Raw genomic sequence first — 22,663 nt, 5'->3', positions numbered from 1 at the left:
GCTTGCATATCAATGCACATTGATCATTTTGATGTAATTGGCCTGACCATGTAACTCTCTCTCACACACATACACATACACATACACACACACACAGTAAATGTATCCACAGGGCAGATATTTTATTTTTGACCATCTACTTTTTGTGTGTGTGTATATATATAAAGAGGCTTGGATGAATCAGTACAGATCTAAAAGAGGAAGGGGGAGGCTAAGTTCTGAGCCTGAATTAATTCCCAAACTAATTGCGGGCAGACTTTACAGGGGATAAAAAGCTGAAATGCTAAGTCCTAAAACCCATGGGCCCTCTCCCACTCTGTGTAAACCCCAGTGATGATGTACATAATTTATACTGTCGGTGTATATTTGAAGAAGAGGAAGAGGCAAAACACAAGGGAAATGACTCAATGGCCTAGATGCATGTTTCCTTTTTGGGGTTTCCTCTGCTAAATGTCCTCCTGCCTCTTTCTCTTTCATGTTGTCGGATCATTCTCTCGTCTTTTGAAAAGGCATATGAGGGGAAACGGTGGTATGCTTAGGTTTCCCATGCTGCATTGCACCCTTGGAGAGTGAGATGAGTCAAATGACCCTATAGCTAGTGCTCCACTGAGCAACAGCCATTTCAGTGTAAACTTTGACTCACCTACAAACCTCTTAATGACTCTGATAAGATGTCCTATTCAATGATAAAGGCAAAGTTGGTGGTGTTTCTCTGGAGAATTTGTCACAAAAAACCCACACACTCATCTCGTCTTTTTTTGTTGTCTTCTTCTCTTCGCGGTCAACGAAGAGAAGCCACAGGCTCCCTCAGAAAATGGCTCCCTGTGATACACTAGTGGTTGCAGCCGGACGTTTTTATCCAGTCTGTGATGAAGCTGACAGCTGTGGGAGTCCTAGCCATAAATGTATAACCCTGAATCACAACACCCCCCCATCATCCCATGAGGCTCCGGCAAATGATTGCGTGACATCATCCTTTTCCCTCCCAAGAAAACTGCCTTCGAGAAAGTCAGAGAGGGCGTCTCATCTAGCATAGGCGTCTTACATGGAATCCATTCACTGAGATAAAAGATTACGAGTAGACCCCTGCTTATTGCTTTAGCTTTGTCTGGAGGGCAGTTAGTTTTGCTCTGAATTCAACAAACCTTGCTCGGCAGATTTGAGAAGAGAAGGCAGTGGAAAAGATTTAGATACTTCCTCGGGCAAGGCATCTAAATCTATGTTCTCACTTTCTGGTACCCAATCACAAAATGAGATCGCACTCAACCCATCTGAGAAAAGTGGACACATGCAGTATTAGCTTGACCCTGTCACACGCAATCCAGCCAATGGCCGGTCAGCTCACATTGTTTTAAACTGTGCATAGGACCATAAACGCTTTGACTTGTGATGACACGGTAAATAGGAGACACACTTGGTGGGGTGGGTTGCCTACATCTCCGCAGATAGCTGAAACACTGAGAGCCTTCCTAATCATTTCCCGTTTGGACTGCTCTCACCACAGAACATGCGATAGGCCTCTATTAATCTTTCTGCTGCTCCTGATTGGAAAATCCTGTTGGGCTTTAGAGAAGCACTTCACTCTATGCTCAGCCCTCGCCATGCACACATACAAACATGCACAAACACACACACTTGGAGCTGAAACTAGATCATCTGGTGTGTACTTCCACAAGCAGAAGCCCCTCTGTGGGTGTGTGTCCATGCATGCTGCTGATTAAAATGACTATAGCACTTTGTGTAATGATTACATGCGTTCTCTATGTAAGTGTGTGGCTGGGTACATGTGCAAACAGTATGTGTGTGTTTGCACATTTTTCTCTCAAACTCTCTGGTACTCTCATGCATTTTGCATGGCCTTGTGGGATAGCAGAAAGGGGCTACAGCAGCAGGATGACTCACTAGCCGGGGTAGGCATTTGACCACGAGCACTTGTTACTGTGGTGTCAGGGACACAGCACGAGTCTCCGCTAAGACTCACATGCAAACAGTTCAGAGTCTTTGAAGGGCCTGAATAGTTGATGTGGGGGCTAAAGCCGCAGGCATGACACAGTGGGACAAAATCATAGTTAATCTTTATTGGCTGTCATGACGCCTTGATGTCAAACAGCCCCAGACTGATCACAGAGCTATACTGTGTGATTTCATATATTTATATGTTTGCCTGAATATTTGTTACACAACATGCACATCTTTATTCATTGTGTGCACATGTGCCTTGGTCCAATTCCACATCGTTTCTTTCTCCCCATTCTCAATGAATACATGTGACACAGCTACCATTTGTTTGGGTGTGCAACTGAAGAGTATTTTTGCAGCCACAATGAAAATCAATACAGCTGGGAATTGATAGTGTCATAAACAGGCCCAGGGTTATTGCCTAGTCGATATGGCACATCTCGTCACCAGAGTCCCAGCTGGGCCTGGCTAGCTGTGGCCAATGGCAATGAGTGTAACATTGATGAAAGAACCACTTATCGAATGGCCTGTGTCTGGCGTTCACACCAGTTTAGCACCCGCAGCAGGCCTTTGTGTGAGCCAGGGCCAATAGAAACCCAAAGGCCGAGACCTCAGGGTAAATGTCAATGAGGTTTGATCACTTGATCCTCTTGGTGCTATATCGTAAACCCAACAGAAAGTCGGATATTCACATTTTGATTTGGTCAAGTGTTGGTGGATCTGCGAAGGCCCGTCCATCACTGCCTGTAGCTTTAATTTATATTTTTCATTTTGAGAAAGAAATTGTCGATTGAACCTTGATGTAAAGATTGATCTGGGAGTTTTTAAAGTACAGGCGGCATGTGAAGGAATGGTTTTTGAGTTTCCTGCTCAAAGTGCTGCTCAGTGTCATGTCACTTGTCGTGTGCTGCTGTCCTGGTGAGATTTTGACGTAACGGAGAGACCGGAGCGGCTTCGCGTTCGGGCTGCGGCCTGCTTTACACCTGCTGTAGCGGAGGCCTGTATCCACCTGCTCCACCTGTCGTGCTCTACGGTGCAGAGGAGGTTTTACCACGGGGATATCGCGGAGAGACCGGAGCGCCTCTACGTTTCGGGCTGGACCTGCTTCGCCTATCCTGTACTGGTGTGCTGAGGAGGATCTTCACCGGGGACATCGCGGAGAGACCGGAGCACCTCTACGCCTCGAGCTGGGCCTGCTTCGCCTATCCTGCTGTGCTGAGGAGGTTTTGCACCGGGGATATCGCGGAGAGCCTCCACGTTTCGGGCCTGCTTGTGCGCCTATCCAGATGCTGTGCTGGTCTGGGAAAATGGCCCCTATCGTGATTCTGCTATGCCTGTTAGCTATTTTGGACAATGAGAAGTTCTCTCGTCATCCTGAGAAGTCGACTGGGTTCAGGTCTGTTCTACCGCCCGCAGTCGACATCCCCTGTAAAGGTTCGGATGTGTTACACAAACAATTACTGGTTGCCTTGTCACAGACATTCAGTTCGACAAATGTTTGTCTTTCTCACTTGCCTGCTATGATGGTTCTTCAGGACTGTTTCTTGAGCTCTAATCTCACTTTCGCGGAGTTTGCTGGTGACTTTAAAGCAGATGACAATGTATGTGTGTCGGAGGAAAAGGTGCTTGTTTTTTTTGCTATTATTACTATCAGGGAATGTACAACTAAACCCTGGACCGCCCAGTAGCAGTAGTAGTCAGATAGCTACTCCTGCTGATTTTATTTCTAGATCTGGGTTGGGATTCATTCACTTAAATGTGCGCAGTCTGTTACCTAAGTTAGATTTTGTCCGCATTTGGGCGAGCTCGACTGATGCTGATATCATTGTCTTATCAGAAACGTGGCTAGATAAATCTATTTTGGCCTCTGACATCTACTTAAATGGTTATAGTGTATATCGTACCGACCGTCCTAAAAAAGGTGGTGGCGTTGCCATTTATGTGAAAAATAAGTTTTGTGTAACCAAGATGGTTTCCAAATCTATTAGTAAACAACTCAAATTTTTAGCCTTAAATATTGAAGTAGCAAAGGGTCAACAGCTCATGGTGGTGGGCTGCTACAGACCCCCCTCAGCTGTCAAGGACTCTTTATCTTCATTGGCAAAACTTTTATCTCAACTTCACTACAAGGAAATAGTGCTGCTTGGTGATTTTAATTGGGACTGGTTAACTTCTGTGTCAGAGGATTTTAAAAACCTTTGTATCTCTCTGAATGTTACTCAGATTATAGACAGTCCTACTCGCCCTAACATTAAGTCCCCAAATAAATCCTCCTTAATTGATATCATTTTAACTCATGTTCCCCATAAATACTTATCTGTGGGAGTATTTGCAAATGATCTGAGTGATCACTGTGTTGTAGCTACAATTAGGGACACAAAAGTCCAAAAGGTTAAACCTTGCATTATCAGTAAGAGAGACAAAAAACATTTTGTGGAGCAGGGTTTTGTACATGATCTGTTTGATTTTGATTGGGGTAAAATCGATCTGTGTGCTGATGTAGAAACTGCATGGTCTTATTTTTATCTTGGTTTTATGGAAATTATAGATAGACATGCACCCCTGCGTAAATTTAGAGTGAAGGGACGAGACAACCCTTGGTTTTCTGCTGACTTATCTAGTCTCCTACATGAGAGAAACAAGGCCTGGGCAAAGGCTAGGAAATCAGGCTCAGAGGTAGAATGGCTACGCTTTAGGCAGCTAAGAAATAGCTTCACATCACAAATAAAAAGTGCTAAGTCTAAGTATTATCTGTCAGTTACCACAAAGAACCTGAATAATCCTGGAAAATTTTGGAAAGCCATAAAATCGATATCCACCGGTGATATCCGTAATGAGCTACCTCCGTGCATTACCACAGCATCTGGCACTATATCGGACAGGGCCACTATGTTAAATTGTTTTAATGAGCATTTTGTGTCCTGTGGCTCTCTGTTTGATTCTGTGACTAAGGCCCAATCCCAAACCACTCCCTCGACCCTACCCCTCCGTGGCGGAGTGAACTCCGTCTGGAGCCACACTCGCAGCTCAACGAGGCTCCCTCCTGTCAGATGGAGGGAGTAAATACAGCGGCAAGCTTTGGGACAAACTCCCCTCTCTCCGGCAGAAACAGGAAATGCCGTAACTGTATGTAACAATGGTTTCAAATCAGCATCTCTTAGACAAAAAATTTAAATTAAGAACTCAAATAAAACTCCAAACATCTTTCATTGTGTTACTTTTTTGTAAAGCTCTTTTAGTTTTAAACCTGATGTTTATAAGCTTCTTAGTTTTTGCAACAGTTTGTAAATATACACAACTTTATAATAAAATGCACACATTTACCTTTTTCTAGACTAAACACAGGTATGATCCTAAGTTAAAAAAATATGAGGTTATCATGAGGTTGTTAACATCGCAATTTATCAGTGGATGTTTGCTGGAACTACTTGTAAACAGCGTGTTTCCTGACGGACACACACAGCGTGACTCCGGTCAGGTAGAGACCGGTCTCAAGTCAGCACCGATGCAGACTCGCTGTTTGAGGGCTTGATAGCCCACTCCCCCTCCACACCTCTCCACACTCGTTGGTTTGGAACAGCACTTAATGTGGCGGACCCTCCGCGCGAAGGTGCAAACGGAGGGGTAGTGTGTAGGGGGCGGTTTGGGATTGGGCCTAACTCTGCTTCTGTGAACACCACAGTCTGTGACTCTGAAAAACGTGTTTTGGAAAACCCTTTTAGTTTTACTCCTTTTACTGTTGATGTTGTTCGTGAAGCTTTAACCAAGTTAGATCCTAAGAAACCGGCCGGCCCGGACAACGTAGAACCTTTCTTTTTAAAGATAGCTGCAGATTTTATTGCTCCACCTCTCACTACTCTTTTTAACCTCTCCCTCAGCACAAACACAATTCCAAAACTGTGGAAGTCAGCGTATGTCCTGCCTCTACTAAAAGGTGGGGAGGCCACTTTATTAAATAATTATAGGCCCATCTCTAAATGATCAGTTCTGGCTAAGGTTCTTGAACGCCTAGTGAGTGAGCAGGTAAAGGTGTTTTTATGTACAAATGACATCCTGTCTAAACATCAGTCAGGCTTCAGAAAGCAACATAGCACCATCACTGCCACAATGAAAGTGGTGAATGATGTGGCGAGTATTTTAGATAATAAGCAGAGTTGTGCAGCTCTATTTATTGACCTTTCCAAAGCGTTTGATACTGTCGATCATCGCATCTTAAAGCAGAGGCTACTCAGTATTGGCATATCCAGCCATGCAGTGGGGTGGTTTGTGAACTACCTCTCTGAAAGGTCCCAATGTGTTCACTTTGATGGGCTGTCTTCTGAGTGGTTAAACATTACTAATGGTGTACCACAAGGTTCAGTTTTAGGTCCACTTTTATTCTCCATCTACATTAATAGTTTAGGTGAAAATGTCGATGAAGCAACCTTACATTTTTATGCGGACGATACCGTTATGTACTGTGCACGTCCCTCCATTAAGGAGGCTGTTGTTGGATTGCAAGCTGCTTTTAACATTATTCAGACTCAGCTCTCTGAACTAAAGCTTCTTTTAAATGTTGATAAAACCAAGGTAATGCTCTTTTCAAAAGCTAAAAAGACACCAGAGCCTGTTTTAGATATTGTAACTACGCAAGGAATAAAACTTGAAGTGGTTGCCTGTTACAAATACCTTGGTATCTGGCTTGATGATTGTCTCACTTTTAAACGTCATGTCAATAACCTGCTTAAAAAACTGAGGGTTAGGCTAGGTTTCTTCTACAGGAACAAGTCCTGTTTCTCGCTCGAGGCCAGAAAAAGGCTAGTCTCTGTGACCTTTTTACCTGTGCTGGACTATGGTGATCTGATTTATATGAATGCACCTGCCAATTGCCTGGTCAAGTTAGATGTTGCGTATCACAGTGCACTGAGATTTGTGACAAACTGTAAAGCATTAACCCATCACTGTACCCTGTATGCAAGGGCTGGTTTGCCTTCGCTAACTGTACGGAGGCTCAGTCACTGGTACATTTTTATATACAAAGCCATGTTAGGGAAACTTCCATCCTACATCTGCTCCCTGATCTCACGGAGAATTGTAAGTGGCTACTGCCTGAGATCGCATGCTGTGGTTTTATTAAATGTGCCAACTGCTAGGACTGTCTTAGGGAAGATAGCATTTAGATGCGCAGCTCCACTGTCCTGGAATAGTCTGCAATTGAAATGGAAACTGAGCAATCTGGTGCCACTAAATGTTTTTAAAGCTCGGTTGGATGCTACTGAATCGGAAGCTGTTGGTACCTGTTCATGTGGATAGTTATGTAAATTGTAATCCCTGTAATGATACTGTATGATGTCCTTTTGTTGTTCTGTTTATGTTTTTAATGTTTCATGTGGAACCTACTTGAGCAGGTCTCCCTTGAAAAAGAGATCAATGATCTCAATGGGATACAACCTGGATAAATAAAGGTTTGAAATGAAATGAAATGAAATCACTAATTGTTGTCCTCTTCTCTCTTTTGTTAATCATTAACAGGGATATCATTACAATATAATTGTGCAAGTACGGAAGGTGGTTGCAATTTAAAATCTAACATAAAACCCCCAGATTAGCATTTGTTTCCCCTTACTAATTGTATACATATCAAAGCCAAAGTAAAGGTTAAGACCACATACAATGTTGCTTCTTTCTGATTGTGTTAAAACTAGCTAGCTGTAAAGCCATTGAAGCCCAGGCAAAGGGAATGAACACCATCATTGACACTCGCTAATGACCCATTGAAAAGTGTGAGGCGTGATAAAGGCTGCACAAACATTAAGCTGACACTTTCTTTTAATGAAATAACAATATGTGAAAGAGAACGGTTTTGTAATGGTTGTTTAAGTTTCAATAGATTGAAAGAGCAATAGAATGCTATGTATCTATCAATCAGCTTCTGTATTCACGCCTAGTCATATACTCAATGCTCCTTCTCAAAAGTCCCGTTGTTTCCCACATTTTACTCACACATATTTTCGGCCAGACTACCACTGTGGAAAAATCCTGGCACCAGTTTTGTCATATTTCTTTGTAAAACAAACAGTCACACATTTATATGCTTGTAAAACCCCTTTATCTAGACTCAATTTCCCACCATCATGTTCCAGCTGAGAGAACCATTTGTTTTGTGTGACTGTGCTATTTCTGATGATTCTGTTTTCGTGTAAGCATGCAAGAGCAGGGGAAATGTCCCAGTGGGAAATAGTCTAAAAGTTCAATAGTATTGTTTTATTTTAAGACCCTTTTTTCCTGTCTTTTCCCTGTAGTAATTGCGTAGCATTACAACGGCAATGCCTGAAGTAAAGATTCTGCCTATTACCCCCATGCACATTGTTCATGCTTTTAAATGGTGTATACCTTTGAGTATAGAAGCTTTAACAAATATGTACATTGTACAGTCTGAATGTGGAACCAGCTGTTGATGTAAATATCACATGGCAGCTTCAACACAAATAAATAAAACCTGTGACATTAGCTTCTGTTTAGCAATGAAATGGTGGTTATGAATCATGCACATGAGCCATGCTAATGCAATAAGAGCAGTTACTAAACCTGGCGTCCACTTTAATCAACTCGGAATCAACTGTTCTAGGCACAGTCATTTTAAAGGTCATACAATTGGTGCTATGGCATTAATGCAATGACAAACTATGTACATGCTTCCATTGAAAGAAGGTGTCAAAGGCTGAGCTGATACTCTCTGTTAAACCAGTGACCCCGGGTCAGTTCTAGATTAAATTCAGCTTTACAGATGACACCCTGTTAACCCTCTGACTGACTGCTCTCCAGTCACCTAGCCCCTTGCATTTACTCCCAATACCGGCTCATTAGCCAGTACCACCTGAGCGGGCCATAGTCAATCTGACAATGGAATTGAAGGGGCACCAAACATAAGGTATGGTTTTGTTTTGGAATGTCTACACTCGCTATACCATCTCTTATTATTTATCAAAATAGTTCCTTTCGCAATATTTAAATTTCAGGTGATATTAGCTGTAGTCGGTGGGCATTGGACATGTCTAACTGACATGAGACATATATGGTCAGGATAAAGGATGCGTTGCCCTCCCTGGTAACACAATCCAAAGAAAGATACAATAACAATGTGCAGCACAAAAGTATTTTATCCTTACATTAAAAGTAGAATCCCCTCTTTCTAAGGTGTCCACCTCGATAATTAAATTCTGATGGAAAAACAAATCTTTCTCACTTAGCAGGACTAAAACATAGTCTCATATTGTTGTATATGGATACAATTCTTCTTTGCTTTAGGTTTAAAAGTCTATTCCTAGAGGTAAACATGTGACTTTCACTTGGGCCATATCTTCTCTCTTCCCTGTGATGGCAGTATCATTAGAACAATACTGAACACATGCTTATCTTTTTATATCCTCTGATCGCCATGCTGAATAGATCCCAATGAAATCAGTCTAATTGATGCAGAAGACATTTTGACGTGTCATAGCAGCAAAAGCACATGTGTAACTAATAACTTTATTAATGTCTGTCTTTTATTCCCGTTAGACAGGTGGTGGAGGCAGCATGACAGCAGCGACCTGGAGTTGGCTCACCTAAAGGCAGAGCACTCATTATTAATGATATGAATTACACCTGTGCTTTTCCTGCTATGACACGTCAAAGAGGTCATTGGAGATGAATGAAATGGAGGTCTGGGGTTCACGCTGATGCAAATGACATGAATGAACTCAATCCAAGTGTTTATTTGACAGAAACAGGATGGTCAAGGTCATTCAGGGTCACATAGTGGTTCAGAATCAGAATCGGTTTTATTACCAAGTAGGTTTACACATACGAATAATTTGCTTTGGAATATGTGGTGCATACAAAGACACAGAAAAAAGAATACATAGCAAAACTCAATCAAATAAAAACAAACTGTGGTGAGGACCCTTCTTAAATTCACACAGGAAATCCATGGGGGTTCACTGGTTAGAGAATAATACATGTCATGTTCCCGACTGGGACCTTACTTCACAGTATGTCTTTCTAGGGCTGGGTATTATATCGATATATTGATTATCTATTGAAAATGTCATATTTTGTGAATACGCAAATAAACTCTATAATATCGATATTGAAGTATTTGATGAAAAATACAGTGATATTTGATTTTCTCCATATCGCCCAGCCCTATCTGTCTGAAACATCTAAGGATGAATATCTGTTTGTCTGTGAGAGTGAATCTGTGATTATGATGGACGCAACCGTTTCTCCCATCCCTTCCTCTCCTTTCTCATCTTCATCCTCATGTCACATCCTGTTTGCATGGATCTCTCATTTAAAATCAAAAATGCATAATTGGCAAATAACACACACAGTCATTTGTTGTCCTACAACCCATTCTGAAAAGTGTCCCCATGTTCTGTAGATACTCCTACTGACCCACAGCCAGAAGCAAGCTAATGTACGACAGATTTTGTCCAAGTTGGAAAGAGAAGATCTGGGTTACCGTGTGCCTTTCCTCGTAGAACCACAGTCATTGTTTATTGAGGTCTCAGCGCTTCCAAAATGCGGGTCACCTACACTGGATGCTGTGCCTGAACGCATGGTGTGCAAACACAGACGTTGGAGTGAAGCTGCTCTGCTTCACCTCCTGTGCAGACCCTGGGGTGACTCAAGTGTTATTTATTTATTTTCAAATTCTCCTGGGGTCATTGACTAAGGCATTATTTCTGGGGCACATATGCACAGTCTCTGCAAATCTCTTCAGATTAATTGAGTGGTTTTCAGAAATAATTTGCATAAAAACCAACACATGGGCATGTTGGTGTTTGTACGGTGAGTCAGATTAGAGGAGGTGGCGCTGGTGGGTGGAGTCGTGCTTTTAGAATAATGAACTGCACTGTGCAGGGCCTAGAAGGGTTTTAAAAAAAGTTAGACCAAAAATGATTGCCCAAGTGAAAATGAATTACATAAACATCAAACTCCCACATTTTGACATGTGTTTTATTTCAGGCATGTCACAGAAACAACATTGTGCACCAGGACGTGATGCAGCAATTTAGTGCTCGCAAAGTAGAGTGATGACGTTGTTACCAGACTATTTTAGGTTATGATTAAAAGCTAGGGGTATCCAAAAAGAATCCATACATCATTTACACATAGCGCCTTTGGCTTTTATTTCCAGTTACTTCATTATTATTTTTAAAATATATTTCTGTTTTAATGCAGAATGTCGTGAGTGTAAAAAAACAGCTTTGTTTACCACATAATGAACTTGTGAAGTAAGATCTGTTTACTTATCTTTCATATCTGCACGGACACTCCATCACACACTATCGTCTCTTTTTTCTGTCTACTTCTGAGAATGAATGGCAGTGGCTCAGTCTGTTGGAACTTCGCTTTGAAACCGAAGGGTCGCCGGTTCAAGTCCCGATCGGACCAAATACAGACCTCAGTTACAGTTTACATCCAGACCACTGCTGAAGTGCCCTGGAGGGAGGCATCAAACCCCCAACCCCTCCCTTGCGTCGGAACACTGGCAGGCGATGTGGCTCCGACACCTGTCCATCGTTTAAAAAAAAAAATAAAAGTATGTCTTTCTTTCTTTAAAATAGTTCCACGCCTTGTCCAGACAATAAATACGGTGCATTCCAGGCTTTTTTCCAGCTTGCAATTCTACCTGAGCTACTGCCATAGAAGGCTTTTTAATACATCTATGGGCAAAACATTCACTGTTAAGTTGTGGTTATATCGATTAAAGGGTACGACGAGTAGAAGGATAAATAGCCGTACGTTTATTTGGTGAATTGCAACTTCAGCTCTATTGTGGCTGTGTGTGTGCATGTGTAACCTGTTGATCCTTTCAACACTCAATCCCTGCGTGTGGTACCCATGATAACCCCCCCCCCCCCTCCCCTGCTTCTCCTCCCTCACTTTCTCTGATGTGCAGTAGTGTCTGTGAGGGACTGCTGAATAATTCAACAGCCCGGTGACGGCGCTCTGTGACACTGCACTTAGTGTGTTTGCTTGTTTCATTCAGTGTGTTTGTGTTTACTTAAAGGGGAGGGGTTTGGATTTAGACAGTGCAGAGATTGATTTTGTTTGTGTGTGAAAGACTGTGTAGATTTTGGAAAAAAGCAAGACGGCAAACCACACACACTATTGACAAGGTTGAAAAAAAGAAGCTCAGCTGAAAAGGCGCTAACATTGATAGTTGCCAGAGAGGATGAATGGCTTTAATAGAGAAAACTCCAGGCTGCGCTCCAGAGACACACACACACACACACACACACACACACACACACACACACACACACACACACACACACACACACACACACACCCCTCTGGATTCATGGGATTGCTCTAAAAAAAAGCTTTCACACTGGATGAGGGATGGTCTTTGTGTGACAAAATGTGTGTGAACAAAGCTGTGTGTATGTTAGTAAGATTATCTAGGAGATGTTTTTATTATTCTGGAATGGCCTTTCTCTGTTTGCTCACCGTCAGTGATCCTCAGGGCACTGAAATTTCCCTCTGAAAAAAATATTTTTAGTGGTGCATCGTTATTATGTCCTGTGTTAAAACCTAACTGTCTTGCAATCTCCCAAGATAAACTGTAGTAGTCTGTAGTAAAACCTATTTTACAGCATGAAGAAGTAGCAAGGAATAATTCACTAGTTAGTTTACTGACAAAAGTAAAATAAAACATAGCGTCATCAATTAAAAAATCTGAGGTGAAGGCCTTAAATATTTGGCTTTGTCTGACCAACAGTCCTAGAACAACAAGATATTTTGTTTACTATCATATTAGATTAATAAAGACAGAGAATACTCATATTTGGGATGCTGGAACTTGTACAATATGCTTAAAAAAAGACACAACAGCGACTAATAACAACTTACTTTACACATAACCAAGAGTTATGTTCTATAAATTAACTAATGTATCAATTGCCAAATAACTACTAACTAGGCAACATGTAATACATAAATTGTCGATTAATCCAAAAAGTTTGTTTGTGAATTTGTGAGTTATAAAAACCGTAGACGTTGTTAAAGGTTTATTTAGTGACTGTGCCATAGCATACCACAGTCCAACGCTCCATAATGGGGGGAGATTATCTTTCCCCTACAGCCCCTGGCTACTCCCAAACACCTCACAAATGCCCTTAACTACACTGATAATGTGCATAGCTGACACTTTACACATGCATACTATACGTGGACATGTATGAGGGAAAGGTGTGAACGCGTTTCTCACATGTAAGGCTACCATGTGTATGTGTGCATGTGCTGCTCGAGTAATATCCTGTCTGCATTACTGCAAGTGGTTTTTGTCCGTCAATATGGAGATTAAGATTGATATTGACCTAGAGCTGCAGGGCGAATGAGGAGCTGCTCTCCCCTGCTTAGTCTACTATGAATGATTTGGTTTGGTAATATCTGGGGCTAATCTACTGTTCTTTGATATTTGTACAGTCTGGGGTTGATGCACCTACCTAGCAAGTATTCAAATCCTGCTTTAGAGGTGTGTGTGTGTGTGTGTGTGTGTGTGTGTGTGTGTGTGTGTGTGTGTGTGTGTGTGTGTGTGTGTGTGTGTGTGTGTGTGTGTGTGTGTGTGTGTGTGTGTGTGTGTGTGTGTGTGTGTGTGTGTGTGTGTGTGTGTGTGTGTGTGTGTGCACATGCACATGCACGCACGCGCACTATTCACACTGAAAATGAGTCACTGCTATACAAATCCACACCATGCCGCCCTGGCAGGATAATCAGGACATAATGTTTAGTTTCTTTCTATCTCCGTGGATTAGTTTATTTTCATCCGGGGAGAATTTAGCGCATTGTGGAAATCGCCCCCATATTTGGTTGTCTCAGCTTTATTTGAAGCAGGTGAAGGACGTGTGATTTAAGCACACCTACTTCTAGCATAACTCAACAAAAGCCCACCTCAGTCATCTTCAGGCACTCTAGGAACCATTGAGTGTTACATTGAGTCCTATTGAGTATTACATTCAGGCAGATCAAGGATCAGTGTGACATTATTTGTCTGTAGTGGCTTAAGTTTGCACATTGATTCAGCTCAACGGTAACTAGACTGCTCTTGATAAAGGGGAATAGTTCCCACAAAATTCCCCAGAGTCCCCCAGGAATTGTCATCGTGAATACCTGCAGCAGCATGGTTGTTGATAAGCTTTTCACAAACTCTTGGAAGTCAGTATGAGGAAAACTGAACCAAAAAGGGGTCTGAACTTGGCCTAAGTCCCTGTCCAGCTTGATGAATTGTTTGGCCAATCCCTCTGAAAGCTGTTCTTTTGGATTGTAATGCCCGAGAACCAAAATGGAAAACAAGGTTTTGTTTCTGAAAAAAGGTTGCTTGGCCAAGTTGAACCTCTGAAATTGACAGCTCGTGACTCAGGATTTATGATTCATATCACCGTGTGTGTCATGCAACAGGAGGAACAGAAAGTAGGAGTTGGGTATTAGGAACATTTTCGAGCCTCACTGAAGGTCTGAAACTCCCACTGTCGAGGATGAAAAAGCAACAACTACTTTTCTGTTTCTGTAACTTCATATGTTGTTTGCCCTTTCCATTCAAGTTTCTAGTTTGTAAGGATTTAGTTCTACTGAGCTGTCTGTGGAAAGCAGCTTAATATTAACCTAAAAAAGAAGCAAGGCCCTGAAAATCAGGAAGTTGTCAAATGGATAATCGCTGGCTTCTAACTCCAGTCGCTCTCTTTCGGATTCTGTCTCTCTGTTTCGGTCTCACCCTCTTCTTATTTTCCCCTCCCATCTCGTTCCTTGTTGTTAATTATTATCACACAACCTGTTTGCCTCTAACGGCATTTTTCTTTGGCCTTTTTTCTGTATGTTGAACAGATGTTATCATGCCAAGCCTTCAATTGCCCCTGACCTTTGTAACAGAGAACACACACACACACACACACACACACACACACACACACACACACACACACACACACACACACACACACACACACACACACACACACACACACACACACACACACACACACACACACACACACACACGCGCACGTTTTTTCATACTTTTTGACCAACAGTGAATGAACTAAGAAAACCAACGTTCAAAAAGTTGCAGTTATGAAAGAACTTTGTGTCCAGGTTGTTTCTTTGGTAGAAGATGCGTTTAAAGCCGTTTTTAGGATTTACTTAAATAAGAGACACACTAACACTTAGTCTCTATCTATCTATATCTCTCTCTTGTCAGTTGGTAACAAATGCCAAGCAGGGTAGAGAGAGCGAGGAGGAGAAGTGCAGCAACAGCTTCCCCAGAGGCTCATGCAAGCGTCAGTTTGTGTTATAAATCATTCAGGGACACTCAGAAGGGGCACAATACATTTGTATCCTTCTCCTCTCATCCCTCCATCCTCTCTCCTTCTTTTATTATTGAATGCGGTTCCTCTGAGCAACCAATCTGCCGCTCTGCGTGATAACAAAAAGAGAGGAGGACGTTTTGGGGTAGGGGGTGTGTGAAACCAATAAGACAAGAGGGTAGGGGGAAACGTGATAAAGTACTGAGAAGTAGAAGAAATGAGATGTTCCAGTTTGATACAGGAATGGATTGTCCCAAGGCAAAGGTCAAAGGGTAATGGATTGAGTTATGGATACTTCCTGATTGTGGAGTGCTTGTGGACAACAGTTGGTTTCATTGTGCGCTCGTCTTGTATCTGACAGTGTGTTTAGTTCAGGGTCATGTTGTTCTCGCTGATAATGTTGTGGATGTTGCCCCACCTGCTTGTCAAAACGACACACAGTCCAGTAGCCGACAGCGATCTGCTGTCAGAAAGACTCGCTCAGATTGTTTGACGTGCATGTGTGTGTGTGTGTGTATGTGTGTGTCTTTGTGCAACACTGTGTGTGGGAGAAAGCAAAATATTGAATTTGTTCCTGCTAGTGAAAGGTTGCGTTTGCTCACCGTGTGTGGAGTCCTTGAACTCGTGCATTTGAAAGAGGAAGAAAGAAGATGTGTTCAGGTGCAAACAGGAGGCTACAATTAGTTGGAGATACTGTCTGCTCAATGCATTCTGGGATAGACTTTGTGCTCCGAGTGACCCTGAATATGGACGATAATCATTAATATGAACATGGTTACAGGATCTTTCTATGGTACTAAATAAATAACCTGTTTTACTTTACTGGTGATTTTGTTAGTTAAACCATGCTGCCTCTGAACTTTTTGTTGTAGAATATGTATTGTTGTCTTTCCTGAAGCTGATAAAAGGCAGGATCCTGGTGTTGAGAGGATAATAACTGACGAAAGAGATTGTTATTAGCCGTTGAGTCATTCCACCATCTGCCATTGTGAGGAATTAAAAAATGTTTCCCTATGTTTGTGCTGTTTATCCTCAGCTCTCATGCTGTAAAGCAATCATGGTAATATTTGACTAAATCTGACTCACCTGATATAAAATGTATACATTACAGTAGAGAGGCTGTAAGTGGCTGATAGTCTTGTCAGTTGTTTGCTTGCGTTTGATTGTATTTTAGTAAAAAGCCAAATATAAGAGAAAAAAAAGGAAAAACAAACGTTGTGTTGGCAGTTAGGTTCTTGCTGAAGTTGCACTCGGCCACAAAAGTGCATCAGACACTAATCAGTGCCAAAAAGACACAACCGAAAGCCACATATAAAATAAGGATACTTTAACAGTTCCAGTTAATTACTTAAGCATGAAACCAATTATGGGTTTCATTCATTATTTATGAATGAGAGAAGAATGTAAGAAATAATGATCAAATTCACATTGTGTCGAGGTTTGCAGCTGAAAACACACTCAAAGTAAAATAGCTGAACCTAAATAAAAATGTATTTAACACAGGCTTGAATTTCTCAAAGGTCTACAAAGAACTTAAACAAAAAACAATGTTAGTGTAGTAGCCTTCCCTAGTATTGGCTCAGTAAAACATTATAATAAATAATTAATCTTCCTCGTGAGCACATTTTCTATCACGAATCTCATCTACTGTAAGTAGTTGGAACCAGTGACTTTCGGGCAATTGTTCTTTAAAAGTAACGAATAACCGATCATCAAAATAGTTAAATATTAGTGCAGACTATTGTTCTTTTGATCTTTTAATCCACTTTTTTCAGCTTTCACACATTATCAAAGCCAGTTATTGAATGTATTTTACTTTAACATACAGTAAAATCCCACCATCTAACCTTTTTTTTTAATGTTTCCTCTTTCCAACAACAGGTACAGTATTATCCCAGTCATGAGGAAAGTCGGCAAGAGGTCAACTCTGGACTTAAACTAAGAAAAAGAAAGAGGGGGAGACAGAGGCTTGCCCGACTCCCCATTTACACATTTCCTACAGGTAGGTTATATTCTGCTATTATTCAACACACATGCAATACCAAACCTATTACTTTTTTTTTTTAATTATGTATTCGATTTTTTAACCAATATGTCTAATCTTATTGCGACTTCTAGCATGCAAATAGTTAAGCAAAATGTCTAAGGCTGGAGCCACACGAGGACGATAACACAAACGGACCGCAATCGTTATCAAAAAAGTCTAACGTCCACACGCAACAGGCACCAGAAACGTGTCCGTTCACACGAGACCGCTCGAAAGCGCTGGAGATGCTGTAGTACATATGCCAGGCCTGTAAGTGGCGCTGTACTCCTGCCACAAAAGCAGCGAAGAAGACTCCCCGCGCATGGTTGCCATGGTTGCCCTTCTGTTTATTCTCCGCTGTGGACGCTCTGGCTCTTTTTCTCCCTCCCCGAGGCAAGCGTTTGCTCCTACTCTCCCGGTAGTCCACCAGCAGATGAAAAACACCCACCTCTCCGCCTCTTCCAAGGGACGAGGGGACCGTGCGGCAGAGTTTCAGTTTGATTTTTTTTCGCCGGTCAACATGTCCGTTAAAGTTTAAATCTTCCGGACAAAATTAGAAAAGTGCCGGTCAAAGGTCTTCTTTGTTATTTATTGAGCTTTAAAACAAATTGATAACGACTCTATATAATAATATAATAATACAAAACGGAGCCTCTCTTTTCCTCCCCCTCTTCTGACAGCCCAGCAGCTGATCTCTGAGCAGGAGAGGTGGGGAGAGGCGGGGCTATTGCTTCAACGTTATCAGAAAATGATTGTATAGGCTTAAATACAGAGCCGTTTGCCCCCCCCAGAGCGTTTCGTTTGCAGATCTACCCACCTTGGGACCCGTTATCGTTATCGTTTTCTGCGTTTCCACGTCGGCCTCGTGTGGCCGAACCGTCTATAAGTGAACTGTAGCAGATACGACCGTTATCGTCCTCGTGTGGCCGGGGCCTAAGTGCGTACGTCCTTGTGTCAAAAGCCAGACATCAGCCGACTGTAACTGGGTCTTGTTGTCCTCGTAATGAAAGCTTGCTGCCCTGCCGGCTCTCTGATGTACACAGCAGCTAACCAACCCACTGTCACTCTGCATTAAAGCTGAGTCTGAATGGAGGCAACATTTCTCTGGCATGTACTGTACCGGGCGTTCTCCAAGTTTTGTGTGTGTGTGTGTGTGTGTGTGTGTGTGTGTGTGTGTGTGTGTGTGTGTGTGTGTGTTGTGTGTGTGTGTGTGTGTGTGTGTGTGTGTGTGTGTGTGTGTGGTGTGTGTGGTGTGTGTGTGTGTGTGTGTGTGTGTGTGTGTGTGTGTGTGTGTGGTGTGTGTGTGTGGTGTGTGTGTGTGTGTGTGTGTGTGTGTGTGTGTGTGTGTGTGTGTGTGTGTGTGTGTGTGTGTGTGTGTGTGTGTGTGTGTGTGTGTGTGTGTGTGTGCGCGCGCGCGCGTGCGCGCGTGCGTGCGTGCGTGCGCGCGTGCGTGCGTGCGTGCGTGCGTGCGTGCGTGCGTGCGTGTGCGCGCATGTGAATTCCTGTGTATGGGGATTGCTGAAAGATTTGAGGTTGCTTGTTGGCAGCATGCAGGAAAATAAATTGTTGGATACGTTAAATTGGAAGCTTGCTAGCCCAGAACCAGTCTTACACGTTTGATTATAGTGCACTTTACAGATGCACTATGCAGCTGCACTTCACTGTTAGTCTTTTAGCAAAGTAAAGACCGTCGGCGTTGTGTTTTTCAAACGACTAGATATCAAATACGATAATACTTTAATGGTCAGATCAAGTCTGAAATTTGACTTGCATCATCTCCATGTGTAACATCAACATAGACAAATATCAAGAAACAATACATGAAAAACAAAAATGTAACATAACAGCACAATCACTGAGAGAAAACATGCTCAAAGACCCTTACAAATACTGTGGTTAAATGTCGTGAACAACAGTAGCCTTTAAATACAGTTGTCCTATTTCTTGTTTTTAAGTTTTGAACTGTTTTGCTTTAATATTTCATAGAAAGTTGTCTGGATCAAGCATATTTAAAGCTTTTGGGATTAAAGGAAGCCTGCGGTTAGTGTGTGGTTTTGGAGTCTTTTGTGAATTGGGTAATCATGTAAATTCTTTAAGTCAACTTGGCATCATACACAGAGCCAACACCAATCCTTCTTTCAGCGGGAAGGCAGGCAAGTATGTGCAACTGTACGTTCTGAGCCGGGGGCAAATCTTATCGCTGAGTCACACCCTGAGTGGGGGAAAGCGCTTGTGGAAAAGGGGTGTGGTACAGGGGAGCAATCTGGGTTACAGAACAATCCTCAGGGCGACACCAGGGCTAGTTTCCAATGTTTGGGCATCCCCTAACCTGTATGCTGGTAAAAGTGTTTGGTGATATAATATTGGTTTTATCAGTATTCTAAGAACGACATGAAACCACCTACACGTGTAACGTCCCCCACCTATGATCCGTGGGACTGTAGGTACGTTGGAAGGAGAGCAGCATTGTTTACGATCTGTTAAATCAGACACATGGAAGCCTGGTCTGACCGTCGACCTTTACTTATCCTGAAATCTTCTTGTTAGTGTGATTTGAAGGGAGCGTTGTATATTTGTGGAAGTGCTTACAAAAAGAGATGGAAGTTTTCATCCATCTTGACGAGCAGCTGCCATTGAATGGTTAGTACATTAAAAAAGGACAGGCAAATAAAGGCAAAGTTGAAACCAGCTGAACTTTGAGCGAAGCCTGTTGATGAAACGTAAAGGGGCTTAGGATCGTCCTTAGTAGTGTAATAACCAGCATCTCAAAGTAACTGGAAGTATTACTGTGTACAACAAATAAATACATTTATAAAACGGACAAGTAAAATCAAGCAATCTGATTGGTTCTTAGCCGTGGTATACTGAGCGTATACCACGGGTAGAATTGTAAGTTACTTTTCACAACAACTCAGTATCCCTCCGCGTCTGAGATAAACAGTATACAGTTGGGCTCAAAAGCAAACTGCTTTTCAAACTGGAACAAGAAAGCAGCGGAGAAGTAACGGAGCAGAAACCCTCCTTTTTACGCAACGGTTCAGACATAGACATCAAACGGCAAAAACATATTCAGTGTGCAGTTCCTTTGGCATTAGGGCAGGGATATTTAGATACTTTCCAAGGTTTGACATAATGAATTGTGCTACTTTTAAAGCGAGCAACGATGTTTTCAAATCTGTAATCAAAAAGGTCCGCAAAAACATTTAAGATTAACTTCGACCTCCGGGGGGGGGGCTGTCTTACTATGGAGGAGTGGATTGAGGAGTGCCTATCTCCAGAACAAAAAGCACCTAAACGACGACATGTAGAGCGACGTGAAGAGTAGGTCGACCAACTGGAAAAGTATCACCATTCAAAAGCTTTCTGATGCGGGTCTTGAAACAAAGCAGAGAAATTATGACCGTTAGTGGCCACAGGTGCGAAAGCTCTCTCCAGAGCTACTGGAAGCCGAATCTCGGGGACCGGAGAAAGTGGAGCAATATTCTCGCCACACCAAGCAACAGCCTAGAACAACCTCAGCCTATACAAGTAACCACGTAAGCCATGCTACTGATGCTGGACAGTTTTTCAGTGGGTGCACAATAAACGGCAACATACAAATTAATGTAAATAAATAGCCAAATAATGGATCAACGCTCTCTGTCTAATATGTTCGCTAGCTGTTGTTAGTGTTGTTGCATAGCAACCACCTCGCACTATGTTTTGTGCAGAAGGTAACGGACGGACTATTTTATTTTGAACATCATTATTTAATAATAACAACTATTTAAATTAGAGTGTGTATTTTTAATTCATATTGCCACACTTGGTAACCGTTTTATAAAAGCAATAGCTCACTTCAGGCCGTGATATATGCTCATTATATCACAGCTAAGGGGGTTGTCGACCCTCCGCTTCGCGTCGGGCCGAACCACGCCCCTTAGCTGTGATATAATGAGCATATACCACGGCCTGTCGTGAGCTATTGCTTAAGTATATAGGCCCCCCTCCATTATACCCATTGTACACATCCTGCAAGAAATGTTGATACAGTTAATACAGATAATCAACTTTTAAATATTGTGTTGTGCAGTGTTTGCGTGTATGAGTGTTTTTGTTACTCGGTATTTCCCAGACTTTGACCAGAAAAATCTGTTAAGGTCCAACAACTCTCCAATCATTATGTCTGATGAAAATAATTTCCCCTTAGTACAATTTTAAGTACAATGAAAATGGGCTGAATAATGTCAGCACCTGTAGTTCTCCTCAATGCCACGTGAGGAGAAGACTGGATTAGTGATTTCAGCGCAATCTATTCCGAGACAGTCAAACTGGACGAGGTAGCCATAGTGATCGGTGGTTTCTCTCTGTAGAACACAATCAAAACAGCGCTTGATTTAAAGTCGGCGGCGGCACGCCTCAATTAAAACCTCATGAGCCAGACACGCCTACATGTATTTTTCAAATAGTTGTTTGCTCTGTTTATATGAGAATGTGTTGGCCTGAAGCTGAGGAAAATGTTTTGTCTTAAGATAGGAATTGATCCCTGTTTTTCCAGGACACATTTCCGGACACATGGACCGGCAGAAAGCTGTTGTGCATACACAAATGCTGCACCCCATCCATGCACTGTGTATTAAGTCACAGGAAGAACAGCCACTTTGGATTTTCCATTGATAAGAAATAGTCCTATCACCCTTTTTTAATTGGTCCGTCATCACCATGCAACCCTGGCATTGTGCATGTAAATAGGCTTGTATATTATTCATACCGAGGCTGACCCATTTAATGTCATGCAGAGAGCATGCACACACAGAGACGGAGTACACGTCACACACACACGCATACATTACTCTCCAGAGGCCTTGCACTCCAGTTAGATGTAAGGCTCTATCTTCTGGCAGTCTTTACGTTTTTATTAGACAGGATTATTGAAGTGCAGCCATTTTCTTTTCTTTATTTCTATGAGTGTGTGTGATCCAGGCAGACACGTGCACCTTCAAACACAAACACACTCGACAGCAAAGCCTGCTCCCTATATTGTCATGATAGTACGGAATCATTACGTAATTCCTATTCTGTCTGTCTTCTACACATTCTGCCCTCACACTCTGTCTCAATGCACAATTTAACAGATTTACCAGGTTTTTTTTTCTTTCGTTTCTGATTAGAGCTGGCGATTTTAATCCCAGTAAGAATTCCCACAGTCTGCTTAATTCCTGTTCCTGCCTAAAGCCGGTAGGGGGGCCAGTAAGCTGCTAAACCCCCTGGCTATACACGCACACACATATGGACTCTTGTGCGCTCTCACTGGCGTTATGGCACACATATATATATATATATATATAAATGTATACATGTGCAG

General features: G+C 42.2%; 1 protein-coding gene across 3 annotated transcripts in view; it reads left to right on the top strand.

The window, feature by feature from the left end:
• taok3a (TAO kinase 3a) overlaps window positions 1-22,663 on the top strand; it is an 80,669-nt gene that overhangs the window by 11,585 nt on the left and 46,421 nt on the right. For 2 of the 3 annotated variants that reach the window (XM_034118279.1, XM_034118280.1), the window contains exon 2: window positions 17,175-17,295. The exons of the other annotated variant lie outside the window; for it this stretch is intronic. The gene's annotated coding sequence lies outside the window, so the exon portion shown is untranslated. The remainder of the gene's footprint in view (window positions 1-17,174; window positions 17,296-22,663) is intronic. 3 annotated transcript variants of the gene reach the window in all.

The sequence above is a fragment of the Trematomus bernacchii genome, unplaced genomic scaffold (assembly GCF_902827165.1).
Source record: "Trematomus bernacchii unplaced genomic scaffold, fTreBer1.1, whole genome shotgun sequence".
NCBI lineage: Eukaryota > Metazoa > Chordata > Actinopteri > Perciformes > Nototheniidae > Trematomus > Trematomus bernacchii.
This window is presented reverse-complemented; position numbering and strand designations above follow the sequence as displayed.